This window comes from Aphis gossypii, chromosome 2, assembly GCF_020184175.1.
Source record: "Aphis gossypii isolate Hap1 chromosome 2, ASM2018417v2, whole genome shotgun sequence".
Taxonomy (NCBI): Eukaryota; Metazoa; Arthropoda; class Insecta; order Hemiptera; family Aphididae; genus Aphis; species Aphis gossypii.
Genome location: NC_065531.1, coordinates 88,837,660 through 88,853,827, shown reverse-complemented (window position 1 = coordinate 88,853,827; position 16,168 = coordinate 88,837,660). Strand labels below are relative to the sequence as shown.

The 16,168-nt window shown below is 26.8% G+C and overlaps 1 pseudogene; it reads left to right on the top strand.

Annotated features, from left to right (window-relative positions):
* Window positions 1–16,168, top strand: part of LOC114119811 (uncharacterized) — a 36,656-nt pseudogene continuing 20,488 nt past the window's right edge.

Below are 16,168 nucleotides of genomic sequence, written 5' to 3'. Positions count from 1 at the left end.
ATGTGGACTGTTGTTTAATTTGAAACTGATAATACGGTGGATGTTGTACCAGACTTTTGGTTCAAAAATGGTTTTTGTGAGTGGCCTAATAAGACCAATAGAATGGATACTAAAACATCAATTAAACGTAGGATTAAACCTGATGAAATAAATTTTAAAAAATATAAAGCAAGGACTTTGTTGACCATCATTAGTAAGTATTAATATTTTATACAATTAAAAAATTACAAAATGCATACTTCATAATAGTAGGTATAGATAATAAATGAGCAAATTCATAATTTTATTATAGCTAGCTTTCAAGAAGCTGAAGCCAAAGCAACTAAGGCACAAGCAACTTCAGAATTGTCATCGAATGAAGATGATAAGGTCACAAAAACTGTCAAAAGAACCAAAAATAACATACCAACAGAAACTGTTTTATCAAAATTACCAAATCCTCCAATGTATTTTGAAGAATCTGAAATTGGTTTGTATTGAAACTTTCTTAGCATTTATAATTTATGTGTTACATCTTAGTGGTGATTTATTTTATTTTAATTTATTAAAATTATGGACATATTGTGTCCAATATACATTATATACTTATAATATAACATAACAAGATATTTTATTGATAATAATAGAAGTAATATAATTTTACTTTCTGTCTTTTCATGAGTAGGTATATAATATAAAAAAGATAAGAAAACAAGATTATAAATTTTATTATTATAATAAAAAATAATAACTTCTATTATAATATCTTATATTATGTATCTTCTATATCTGATGTATTAATACAGTGCTTGATTTGGGGGAGACAGAGTCCCCCTTCTTTTTTAATTTTTTTAGCGTACCCCTTCTATTTGCCCCCCACGGTAATGTGACAGTTAATTTTATGTGGAACGCTCGTTCATCAAACATCCGATGAGTCCCCCTTTTATTTTTTTCCAAATCAAGCACTGTGTATTATGTATTTGTCGTTCATCTATCATCCATATTATAACTTAAATACATTTTAAAGAATTAGTGATTTTTAGACAATATTCTATTTCAGAATCAACAGGAGATGACTCTGATAAAGATAAAAGTTATATACCGGCAAATATATTTGACACATAGTCACATGATTCAAATCATTCTGTTGAAAATGAAGCTGAAACCACTGATAATATTGAACTTATTTTAAACACTATCACTGAAAATTCTGATTTTCCTGGTTCAGCTCAAAAAAGAATAAAAATATCTCATACAAATGATCATTCAGTATTGACCCAGGACCACATTCCAGAACATGGCTTATTTATTTCACCATCAAATACAACAGAAAATGAAACTGATCAATGTATGTATTATAATGATTACTGCTTATTGATTAATATATTGTTTAGTTATGATTAATATTTTATTGGATTAAAATATATTAGGTGATTTAAAGGCCAGTGTTGTAAAAAAGCACTAATTATACACAAACACTATATTGCTCTAATAAGTTTTGAATTAAAAATTTAAAATACTGAAGAAAAAGTTCACTTAAAGTAACCATATTTTTTTAGATTATGAACGGAGTGAAGAATGTATTGATTTTACAAAGATGTGTGTTTTTTTTTTTTTTTTTTTTTGTGTCTGTCACCACGTTTTGGAGCAGTAAAAGTGCTCCGATTTTAAAAAGTTTTTAAAAAAATTTCCAATAGTTTTCAAAAGCGCCAGGAAAAAAACCAAAAAAAATGACGGAAAAACGGGAATTTTTACGCAAAACCAGTTTTCGACCAAATCGATTTTTTTTATGGTTGTAATTCAAAAACTAATCACTGAAAATACTTGAAATTTTCACCAAATGTTAATGTCAGTGGTATCCGTATATAGTTAAATTTTCAAAAAATTTTGATTTTTTTTGAGTTATTTATAGACAACTGAAATTTTCGATTTCTTTGAGAAATTTTTTTTAAAGTGTCGATAAAAAATTTTTGGATAACCAAAAAGTTTTGAAAATTTAATACAAGGTTCCTTATGAGTTGTTTTTAATGTAGCTAAAAAAAATTAAAAATCGTTTTTCACAATTTTTTTTTATAAGCGTTTATATTTCAAATTTTTACGAAATCTGTCGAAAACGTGAAAATTTGCAAGTAATTTTGAAGTTGAAAAATCATAAAATTTTTTTCTTTTATAACTAAGTTTTGAAAATTGGGTACAAGGTTCTCCATAAATTTTTCTACAAATATCTGTAAAAAAAACTACCGGATTCAGACAAAAAATTTTTATGAGTGTTTGAATTTTAAATTTTTATGAAATTGCGTAACGATAAAAAAAGTATAAGTCGTAGATACTTGAAAATTTTACCAGTTATTAAGATACGTGATTTAAATTTCAAAATATTTTGACTTTTTTTGAGCTATTTATAGACAACTGAAATTTTCAATTTTTCTGAAAAAATATTTTTGAAGTGTCGATAAAATTTTTTTGGCCCTATCAAAATACTTGAAAATTTAATACAAAGTTCCTCATAAGTTATTCTTATAGTGATTAAAAAAATTATAAGAATACATAGGCACAATTTTTTTTTATTAGCATTTGAAGTTCAAATATTGACAAAAATTCGTCAAAAGCATGAATATTTGCAATTTATTTTGTAGGTATAATTCATAAAAATGTTTGTATAAGTAGCTAAGAGTTGAAAATTTAATACGAGATTTTTCATAAGTTTTCCTTTAAGTATCTATAGAGAAAACTTGAAGCATCATTATAGGAAAAATTTTAAGTGCGTTTGAATTTTAAATTTTAACGAAATAGCGTAACGATAACGATTTATCCTCAAACGATTTTAAATATTTGTTATTTTTCGAAAAAAAGTATAAGTCGTAGATACTTGAAAATTTTACCAGTTATTAAGATTGGCGTTTCCTTTACGTGATTTAATTTTCAAAATATTTTGACTTTTTTTGAGCTATTTATAGACAACTGAAATTTGAAATCATGAATATTTGTTAACTATTTGGTAGTTAAAAATTTATAAATGTTTTACTTACTATCAAAAGCTAAGAATTGAAAATTTAATACTATGCTGTCCATAAGTAAAGCTTAGAATAATTATAAAAAAGTTTGAGGATTATTCAATTAAAAAAATGTTAGGAGTGATTAAATTTAAGTTAAGTTAGGTTTTAATTTGAAATCAAAAATTAACGTGTCAAATAACTTTTTACTACTAAAATTTTTTCGATTTTTGTTATTTTTAAAAATTTACTGATCGTAGGATCTTGAATCTTTTACTTAAATGTTTGAATTTTCTTTTTTTTACTCATTGTCTAAAAATCCGCGAGTATAGTTAGAATCTTGAATATTTGAATTGCCGCTTTAATTTCCCTCCTGAACCATGTGAGTTATGTCTGATAGTGGGCAGTGATAACGAGGGAACAAGCAAGTTTGTTTATGCTGGCAATCGTTAATTCCAAAATATTATATTGTATAATTATATGGAGGAATGTACTATAGAGTATAGACCCATAGATATGTAATATAAATAAATATATAGATTAAAATAGTTTTTACACAATATATATATATTATATATCTACTGTTTCCTACTATTTCCAACATTTTGCATATTGGTTTTCAGAATTATTATTTATTGAATATTATAAGTTTACTTTAAAGTAAATAATAATAATATTAATAATTATTAATATTTAATAATTTAAAATTATCATTATTTATTATTTCAAAGTCATTGTTAATAGTTTTCGTCATTTAGAAGTTCATGCACATACCTATCTCAAAAAGAATTTTCACCAGTATAGTATTTCAGTGCTTTGTGGTATTACCTAATTTTTGTGCTAGATATTGGAGTCATGCCACCAATAGAATTAAAGGTGTTAAAGGAAAATTAAAAGAATTTAAAGTTAAATTTGTATTCATAATTATTGATGATAATTACTTTTATTCATCTTTTAATATAAATGCATAATATAATTCTAAAAATAACGTAAAATAAACCTTTTTAGTTTTTTTGATAAGAAACTTAACTTTCAATCATTGAAAAAAATGTTAAATACTTTTTGTTACCCATTTTGTAATTTGAGAATTCTTTTTTTTATTCTCTCACATATAAAATTATATGAGGTCTTATTTTCGTTGAGCTAGGGGTCCTTTTTATTTTTTTCGCCATATCATTGTGTACTTCCCAGCTATTTTCTCGATGTACATACGCAACATAATAGTCATGTCCATATGAAACAGCTCCGGATAATATATATCTAAACATTATTCAAAACAATTTATTAAATAATATTTTATTTTAAAATAATTATAATATACAATACTTGATATTGTCAATTGTCATGCTATACTGCAAGTCAGTCAGTGAGTACTCGTTCTGTTCATCAACAAAATCGGTTTCGATAAATAAATGATTTCCCAGAATTCTAGTTATAGTTAAAAATCCTTCACAGTTTAATTCTGTGCATTTATTTTTTTTTTCTTCAGTGTACTCTCTCAAACTACTCTCCAAATTATATAAATTGCTATTTTTTGAGTTTAAAATTATTGTTGGACTTGGTGTTGTTTTTGCTGTTGTACAGTTGAAGCATTGTCGTTTTTCAACGGCGGATGGCGCACTTTTTAAAAAACTAGTGATTATATAACTCACGTTGCATCTCGCATCTATAAGTTTGACATCTGTTACGCCGGTGTCTTCAAGGAAAACATTTTGAAGAAGTGTTAACCGCTCTTTATATATATTTGTAGAACACGGTTTGGTGGCTAATTTCTGACAAAATTTAAGAAAAATATTTGAATTTATGTCTATGAAATTTTTGTATGAAGGTATATCTATATAGGCCATTGCAATTAAAACTGAAATTGAATCAAATGGGCATGTGTTGTGTACCAGGTAACGTTTTTTTTTCATCGTTATAGGTGTAGTCATATTACCGTTGACTAAAAAATTATTTTTGGATGAACGTGTTGATCTATTGGATACAATTTTTTCAATTTCTGGTGTCGATTCCATATATTTTGTCTGTCTTACCCTTTTTTTAGCCTTCGCGCTTTTGACTGGAAGTAATATTTCTTCGGATCCCTTCCACGCCAATTTTCTATTTCATCTAAAGAATTTGTAGATATTTTAGATTCATCACTTGAACTTGTTCCATCGTCATCTGATAATGTACAATTGGATTTTTTAATACCAATTACAAAATTGTCATCACTTAAAGTACAATTTTTGTTTTTTTTATTATTTTTTATGATCTCTGTTGAATTTACCGCATAAATATCTTTAGAAATTATATTATAATCTAATTGTGGTGATATCATATCATTGTCTGAGTTAGCATTTCGTAGTTGCTTACTACGAAAAAGTTTGTGTATTACTATCGATGCTCTTCAGGTGAGTAACTACAAATTTATCAACAGCCATTGGGCGCACATCAAACCTTAAAATTTGAGTTTTCAATTCTTTAAAATCACACTCAACTGAAGCCGATGAAGCAATTTTATATGGTGACCCGAAACTTGATTTCATAACACTACTCCAAAGTGGGAAATCTTTACACACACGCAATACATCTTTTGTTAACTCGGGTAAGAAATAAGCAGATATACGATTACCTGAAAATACATAACAATAATTCATTAGGTACATAATAATCATAATATAGTAATATGAATTACACCGATAGTCACAACAAGAAAATTACTACGATGTTGCTGAACATTTTCAAATTGTGATAGTTAGGAATATTATTTAGAATAAACCATAATATATAATTTTTTAATTTAAAAAAATATCAAAAGAACAAATATTTTTAAAACTGGAAACTCATAAATCGAATTATTGTTATATGTATTTTAATGTGTTTGTAAGAAAAATTACATCAACAATTGGTAAAAATAAAATTTAAATTTTTCAATCGTCGGTAAATAATTATAAATTATCAATATTTAGGATTTCAAGGAGAAGGGGAGAAAATGTGAACATTTCGAGAAAAAAAATAATAAGTTTAAACACTCTAGAGACACCACCAATCCCCTTTTCAGAATATTATAGTTCTAAACTATTTATTATACACACAAATAATAGTTACCTACACAGATGTTTTATTAATATATATTATTAACTGGAGTTGGAACATGTAAACACATTGCATTAAATTTTTAAAGAAGGCTCTGTCTCTTTCTCTCTCCGATTAAACTCTATAGGTTTTATTATAGAAGTAGTATATTAAAAAAAAAACTAATTCCCTACTATTTTTGAATTGAGAATGATTTTTTTAATATTTAATTAATAAAAATGTGTATTTATATTTTAAAAATAAATTAAACCCCCGTGAAAATTACGAATACCAATATTTAAAAAAAAATAGATAGGTATTATATAAACGTACCTTTAATTTTAGAATTTTGGTAGCTTGTCTCCTTTATGTTATTTAAGAACTTTTCGATTTCGCTGGTATCTACATTACTCTCTTGGTCAGATTCGTCTTGATCATATAAATATAAATCTGGTAGCATATCAGTCTCTGTTAGCTCAGTATGGTCATTTTCGTTATCAGACGAATTGTCATGTACATTTGATCGCATTAAAGATAAAATAAATTCTCTACATTTTTCTGATGGAGATTTTTCAACTTTATCATGGTCAGTCACCCATCCATCTGTTTCACACATCATCACTGTCAATAACGATTCTAATATATTTTTAAATTCTGACAATTCTTCAGAAGTTAAGAGCAAGCTTAACCCTCGAACATAAAATTCTTTTAAGTATTTTTGTTTTTTTCCAGTAAAACATTTAAATCTACAAAAAACTTTTATAATATGTGCTACATCTAGACGAATATAGCATTTAGGTAACCGTGTGTCTTTAATCCCAAGCATTATTAAAAAACAAGTTTCATTATATGTTTTAAGACTCATTCCATCACAGAAAGATCTTGTTAAAGCCCCAAGAAGTGCTTTCGAGTAGTCACAAACCGTTTCATTTGGTCCATGAATAGCATTCTTTTTCCAATTAGAAAGCCAATTACATATGGTCAAAGTGTCTTGTTTTTCGGATAACATTTGAGCCACTGGTAAATGTCCGAAACTTGTTGAAATGACAGCTTCATATAAAAAAATATACGCCGAAGATATATTTAATGATGTTCGGTTTATCTTTTTTACTAGTCCTCCTGTGGCATCTATAGATAGTCGACAGTATTCCTTCTTAGCATCTTTATAAATCATTATTTGGTGTCTACTCCAATAATGAACCATAAATGGATCAATTCCAATACTGTGAATTGAACCAGAAAAAGATGAATTGTGTTTGAATTCAATAAGGGAATTAACAGGATCTTTAGTAGTGATACCCAGGGATCGGTCCCTGTACTCCTGTTTAGTTTTACGCAGTATATCTATATTGTATAAATTAGGTGGTGAAATACGTCCAAACTCTATATTTTCAACATTTTTCCGCCTCCAATTGCATGCCAAGTCATTAGCCAACTGCTTTCCAATAACTTGCCGTTTTTCACCCTTCAATGGTCGTTTTTTTGTGTGTTGTGTCTCCTTTCCAATAGTATTTTTTGTTAAAATTGATATTTTTAATGGTTCTCCTTCTTTTGGTTTTTCTTTACTCCATCCTGAAAGTATTGCACCGCAAGTTTCTTCCTTACATTTTCCTTCACATGTTATAAATTTTGAACTTTGACTAGCCTCAAAACACACTTTGGCTCTCTTATAGACAAAACTACATGGTAACTTATATATTAATAAAAATTCATCATTAATGACGTCAGACCAAGCATGTGGTTTTAAAATATTATATTTTCTTGTTTTACCCTTATTTTTATAATCAACCGGCCTTGGTAAAATTGATCTATATTTATCATATGCAAGTTCAAACTCAAAAAGTTCTCGGCTAGAACAATATTCCGATTCAACCGATTCAGATGATGATGAACTTTCATCATCATCAACACTACCATTCTCACTAGCAGAAGTATTCAGTAAACCAAGTATTTTTTTTAACTCAGTTTTCCAGTTATTTCTGTCATGATAGATGGATATATAAATACTATTTGGTGAAATTTTGTTTTGCAATTTATTTGATACATCAGTCCATATATTATTAGATACTGGCACCAACTTGCCGTCACTAAAAATCTCATCTTTTTTTTCTTTCAAAATATTAAATAATACATTTGGATCCACAGCTGGTTTCCTCCCTTTTGTTTTATTCTAAAATTGTTAATGAAACGTAAACAATATAAGATAAAAGTTATGTACATATGATTTATTTATTTATTTATTCAGAAAAATCAATTACATAGTTACATAAATTACATTAATATTAGCTGATACATACACTAACTGAGCTATAAGTTTGTATCTGGTATACGGAGTTCACGGACATCATAATTCGTTAATATTAAAATAATTATACAATTACACAATAAATTAATACTTCATTACTTAAATGATATGCAATTCAAATGTGTTCCACCTAACTTTCACATGACAGTAGAATGATCAGAGTCAAAATCTTAAGTGTTAGAAAGAGAAAACAATTTAACTCCGTTTGTAACTTTGTAAGGTTAGATATTATAGATTCTGAGCGGAGCGATCAAAAGTAAGAAGTTACCAATACTATTTATTCTAATATTTCGCTCATTTTAATGCTACATATAGGCATTTAAAATATTTGTTTCTGTTTAGTTTTTTTTAAATAAATATCGATTAAATTGTTTTGGCCAAGTCAAAATACTTGAAAATGTAATAAAAAATTTCTCATAAGTAAGGCAGGGATTTTAATACCCTTAAAAAATGCAAAAATTGTAAGTAACTCAAAAAATCAATATAAAAATTCATTTAGATGATGATATTTATTATGGCTTAAAAATTGAAAAAAAAATATTTTTTATTTTTATAGTATTGTACTATACTATATAGTAGGTAACTATAGTATATGTTACTTGTTTAGTTCTGGATGCAGTAAATGGTTATTAATTTGCAGTAATACCTAGCTATGATAAAATTGTTATCATTGTTATCAACAATGACTTGTCGTGCTATGTAATTTATATTTTTTATAATATATATTATTCGTACCAATAAAAACTAAGAAATTGCACTAAAATCGTGAAAAAATGTATTTAAGGTTAATTTTGTTAAAAAAAGATTATTTTAAAATCATCAATATGATCCAAAATATATTTTATACTCTCGGAGCAACGTATCAAAACACCAGAATATAAGATTCTTTTGCATCAAATTCCCAGCCATACTCATAGATTTTCCATACGTTTGGCTTATAATAATTATAAAAGAACTTAAATTTTGGGGTATTCAGAGTATTAAAATATAAACCCCCTTTTTCACTATCCACTGGAAAATATATTGTAGGCTGACAAATCATCTAAGTTCAGAATCGATTTTGGTATACAATGATAACTATCATTGTATCCAAATTTAACACATAAATAATAGTGACCAACTGTACAGCAGAGCGGTACCCATTTGACTTTGTTTTTTTTTACTTATGTAGGTATACCTAATTGTAAAATAATATTAAAATAATATTATTACAAAATTATCATTCGAGACATTACTAACAAATAATCATTTTAAACTAATATCTATAAAAAAATGTCCGCTCCGCCAAAAAACTTGAAAATATAACACAAGGTTTCTCGTAAATTGTTGATAGTGCAATTAAAAACAAAATTGAGCGTAAATCTACAATATTTTTTTATGAACGTCTGCATTTTTAATTTTGACAAAATACGTGAAAATCGCAAAATTTGCAAATTATTTGGAGTTAGAAATGCATAAAAAATTTACTTTTTAAATCTTAGATTTGAAAATTTAAAACAAAGTTACTGATGTTCAGGACTTGAAAACAAATTCAAAATCGATTTTAAATATCGATTCAAATCGCTAGTCTATCTAAGAAATCAAATAATATCAAAATCAAATAATTTTTTCACTAATATTCAAAATTTATATTGAAATCAAAAAAAAAATGTAATTCAATTATTCTTACCAAAATATTAACAGGTCATCGTTTTATATTTTGTATAAATTAGGTGGTTACTCACTTATCTCATCCTTAAAACTACTAATGATTAATTATAAGGCTTATGTTTAATACTTATATTAATACACATAAATATATTCAAAAAATTAAAATTTATCTTAACTAATCATTTAGATACAATTCCAACTATTATGTCAAATGTCTAGCCGTCTAGGTAAAAATTAATTATTATAACTTTTTTACGTCCTACAAATACCTAGTAGTGATTTTTAATATTATTATTATTATGTTGTGTAATATTGTGTTATCGCCGTGCGTCGTGCAGACCACGGCGACAGTATTAACAATCTATTTTTATTTGTTCAATTTACTTTTTTATTATATTATTATTTTGTATATATTGTTTTCGGCGTGCGTCAATCGACGACTCGAATCGACTACGACTAAGATTAGAATACAGTATGTACAGTCAGACTGTCTGCACTCGCTCGCCGGGTTGGACATATTATTATAAATATAGATGTTATACATTCTGACAAACGGTTTTTTTAATGAAGGTGATCACTCTCCCATCATTACCAAAATATTAACAGGTCATCGTTTTATATTTTGTATAAATTAGGTGGTTATTCACTTATCTCATCCTTAAAACTACTACTGATTAATTATAAGGCTTATGTTTAATACTTACATTAATACACATAAATATATTCAAAAAATATTGTCATATTGTCTACTATAAAGTAACTGACTATTTAAATAGATAATCAAAAAATTAAAATTTATCTTAACTAATCATTTAGATACAATTCCAACTATTATGTCAAATGTCTAGGTAAAAATTAATTATTATAACTTCTTTACGTCCTACAAATACCTATTAAATTAGTACTTAACGTAACACCTTATACACCATTAAAAGAATCTTACCTATATGGATTGTAACATATAATAATCAATATATACTATTGTAATTTAAAATATTTCTAAACTTACCATTATAAACACGATGTTGTTTAATAAAAATATTTAAAAAACTCTGGATATCATAAATTATATAAATAATTTAAACAAAATGCAGGGGCATGTGACTGCACTGGACTTCAAATGAGAAATGAATCACATTAGTTATATAATATATTTTAATAATATCGTTTTCATTTGTCCAAGTTTAGCCAAGAATATTATTGTTGACTACAGAATTAGACATTAGCATTATTATAGACGTTTCCACTACATAAAAATTGGAAAACCCAACGGAATACAACACGCTAGCGACAACACGAAGCAATGACAAATTACAATACACACCATATAGTATACACAGTTAAAACACTATCTTAAATAATAATAGTTAATAGTGTATTGCCTTTATATTATAAAAGACATATAATTATATTTTTTTACAATTGTTTATTGAAACTTGATTGTTAAATGAAAATTTAAAACGTATGAAATCGCTCTGTACCTATAGGTGTCAAGTGTATTTGATTACTGAATTAGTGTACAGCCATATTTTTGTTTAATTTAAACTCAGTACTTATTCTAAATATTATTATTATTATATTGAAAAGATACATTATCATTATTATTATTATTTATAACACCATAGTAGGTATGCAATAGGTAGATAAAAATCTTTGATGAAAAACCATTTTTTTTTAAGAAGTTCAACCAATACATAAACCAAAACCGTATGTTTCGTATATATTTGTATTAATATTCATATTTTGTTTTTTATCAATAATACAGTATAATATATTAATCATTTTTTTACCAAAAACAAGTAACATTTATCATTATCATCTATATATATATATATATATAGCTATTAATTATTAATAATTAATAATAATTATTATAATTATTTTAAATAAAATTACTAGTAGCATTTTGAAATTCGTAATTATAAAGGGAAAGAGGACTGCGTGAATTCAGAACATATAATGCCAATGTTTTTAAAATTAATTGCAAAATGGTTTACACTGTATTGGATTACAAAGTATAATTTAAACAAAAAAATCCAAATAAAATAGAAAAATCTTAATTCAATAAATAAAACCAAGCAGAATAAAGATCTAATTAAATAAAAAAATCTAAATTGAATAGAAAAGGTATAAATTTGATGAAAAAATCCAAAAATAAATAAAATACAATTTAAACTAAGACCAAATAGAATAAAATATCTAATATAAATAAAAATTTTTTTCAAAATTTTAGATTTTTTAATCAAACTTGACCTTTTTAATCTAATTTTTTTTATTCAACTTGATCTTTTTTATCTAATTTCAATTTTTTTATTTAATTTAGATTTATTTATTTATTTATTTAACTTATCTATAAATCAATTCATTTTCAAAATATTAGAATATTTTCCGAATCAACCGGGGAAAATAAATATTGATTTGCAAATTCTAAAAACCAATTTGCAAATGTTTGCAAATTATTTGCAAAATGTTGGTGGTATTTTGAAATTCTTAGCTCAAAAGGGGGGGCTGCGTGAAGTTGGCCCCCCTTGTCTTATTTTGCTTATACCACAGAGAGAAATGATTTGCAAATTCTGAAAACCGATTTGCAAATGTTTGCAAATTATTTGCAAAATGTTGGTGGTATTTTGAAATTCTTAGCTCAAAAGGGGGGGCTGCGTGAAGTTGGCCCCCCTTGTCTTATTTTGCTTATACCACAGAGGGAAACGATTTGCAAATTCTGAAAACCGATTTGCAAATGTTTGCAAATTATTTGCAAAATGTTGGTGGTATTTTGAAATTCTTAGCTCAAAATGAGGGGGGCTGCGTGAAGTTGGCCCCCCTTGTCTTATTTTGCTTATACCGCAGAGGGAAACGATTTGCAAATTCTGAAAACCAATTTGCAAATGTTTGCAAATTATTTGCAAAATGAGTATATGACTTTTAAAAAAATCAGCCATGGTGGGGGGGCCAACTTCACGCACATAAGAACTTCAGATTGTATTTTTAATTTATTCACAGCTTTATTTGTGTAATCAAAAGTTTTTAGTGTTTTTTCAGTAATGAAGCAAATGTCGATAACATCATCACTGGGATAAATTAAGCCTCCATTAATACCTCCTTTATTTTTTAAAAATATAAGAGAATTTAAAAAACAATCTCTATCAGTTGCACACAATGCTTCTTTGCAAATATCACATTTTAGGATATTGGTTAGTTTGTAAACTGTAAAACCAGATATATAAATAATTATTTCCTTTGAAAAGTTGCTAAAAGAATAATTACTATTAACTCCAATGTAGTCGTGATCCATGATAAAAGAGTTTATATTTTGTATATTGTCTTCTTGAATAATAGTATCTACATTATATCCAGAAGAACAGTTATTTAATGTTGTAACAGGATCGGAGCTGGAATAATGTAAAATATCTATATCTTCTAATGATAAACAGTTGCCAGTATTGAAACTTTGAACGTTATTTGTTTGAATTACTAATTTTCGATAGGCTGACCGGAATTGCCTGACAGTAGGATTGTTATTATGTCCTCCGTGAGATCGAATGTTACCAAAAAATAATTCCAGGTGATCCTGGCTCAACTTGTACATTTTTATATATTCTAATTGATCAGATTCAATGAGTGTAGAATACAATTGTAGTGCACTATTTAAACATACAATAAAACCGATAAATCCAGTTTTACGATTGGACTGTAAGACTGGTACATAAATTCCATCTTTATCTTGAACTTTTAAGCCTTTTATGTATTCGGTTATTTTTTGAGTAAATAAGGTAATTTCTTGTATGTTTTCTCTGCAAAGTGCTTTTTTGTGTCCTATACAGTTGATGGATCTTGAGTTTAAAATGTCGAATCCATGGTTAAACAACTCAATGAAAGTAATTGTAGCACCGGCATTACAAAATTCTTTAATTTTAAGTGTATCTTTACAAAACCTTAATGCATCAGCCACAGATTGGCTTAGTAATTGCGTTGCTAGTTTCACCTTCATTTTCTGTTTAAAGTAAAATATGTGTTGTTTTCTTAATTTATTAGCTAGGTGGCACCCTTCCTTTTCCTGCAAACGACATAAATTTTGAACATACTCAAAGTTTATTATATTGTCTTCAAAATCTAAAAAACATTTCTTCTCACCAAATGCATTTCTAATTAATTTGATCATGTGAGCAGGATCAAAAAGCGTTATAATTTTTTCATTATTTATACAGCCAGAAGGAAAAGAAATATTTAAAGCATTAATATTAAAATTACAGCCTAAAAGCTGTGCTGCGGTTACATTACTTGAACATCCATCAAATGTAAAGCTTATAATCTTAATACCAGTTGTTTCCAGTTCATGTAAAGCGTGGCGGATAAGTCCTATTTTTTGTTCACTGTTCAGACTTTTAGCTAAGAAATAACCAACAGGCAATTTCCAATTTTCATTAACTGAAACTACTAAAAAAACTAAAACTTCTTTTGCTATTTCTAAACTATCATTATTTATTCCTGTTCCCATATCTACTCTACCATAATAATTACTTCCATCATATTCCAGATGTTGGCGAATAGCCATTTCATCTATCATCAAAGCACCAAAAATTGTATAAGGCGAATTTTTTACTTTAAGCGATAAAACTTTAAGCGATTCTTCTGTAAATCCTGGCTCTGCATTCACATGCCTGTACCATTTACTAAGCGTGCGCACATGAGGCAGGATCGTATTAAATTCTTTGCGTACATATGCATAAGCTTTAGTAGAAAAAAAATGAAGTGACAAAGCAAACTGTCTAACAGTTGGACTATATTTTTTCTTAATTTTATTCCCTAAATTTTTTTTATTCCAGTTAGTAATAAGGTCTTGATGCTTACTAAATGACTCAAATAATGAAAAACTCGTATCTTCATCAATGAGATTTTGATTTTTTAGTTCCATAATAATCAATTCCATAGAAGCAATTCTCTGTTTTTGCCGTCTTATGGTTTGTTGGAGACTTTTTAACTGCTTGTTTTTTATTTTAACTTGTGCTGATAGTGTTCGAATACCACGCTTTAAGAACAGCCGGCGTGGTGTGTCGTCTTTATTCACTTTACTAGAAACTATTAATGGAGATTCATCCAAAAGTGAACCACCTTCCATTGCATCACTGCTACAAGACAACTGAAAAATACATACAAGTTATTTTTAAATAATATAAATATAATGTTTTTCTAAAAATATTGTAGGTTGGTACTTGGTAATTAATTTATATCAAAGCCTCATAAAAAATTCATTATTGAAATTATTTTCAATTTTCATGTTTTAAAAATAATAATTCGGTATTTATTTGAACATATTTTATTAATATTACCGAGACTTTGTTGTTGGAAACGGGCTCAGAACAAATACTTGATGCTGTGTTTAAAATTGATTCATCCAAAAATGACACTCCTTCTATTGCATTACTGCTACAAGACATCTGAAAAATACATACAAGTTATGCTGAAGCTACAATAAATGATAATTTTAAATACTATTATTAATCTATAGTATTTTAGATTTATCCTTAATGTATGAATACATAGGTACTAACTTTAACTAATTTTCGATCACATTTTAAAATGTTAGAACTATTTGGTTTTGCTTCATAAGTCATACGACATTTTGTTAAAGTTTCATCACACATTTTTTTGGTCTATAACAATATAATGATAATTCAATAATTGCAATAAAATATTCACGTTATTGAAAATTTAATAATTTTAGTAATTTTAATAATTAAGTATATTACTCCAAACGATTTACTTACGCCTTTTATTCGATTTACAATTATTGATGGATAACTACACTTATTTAACAGTTTTCTGCTTTTGTCCAACACAAAACACGACTGTTCAAAATGAAGGGAACAAATTACACTAGTCTTTAACACATTTTCAGGACTCACAGCATTTTCTAATAAGAAGTTATTCCATTTTTCTCGAACACTTTCTTTAGATGGAAATCTATAATTAAACAAATGTATATTTACATAGTATCACTTTACAAATACATTTTTAAATTCAAGATTAATTTTTTTAATCGTACTTATGAAAAGTTATATTCGCTGATTTTGAACTTTTACTAACTGATCTTCCACAAGTTATACAGCTTGGCATGTTTAGTATATTATAATAATATAATAGAAAAAAAACACTTACAAATTCACAAGAACTGTACTAAACTTAA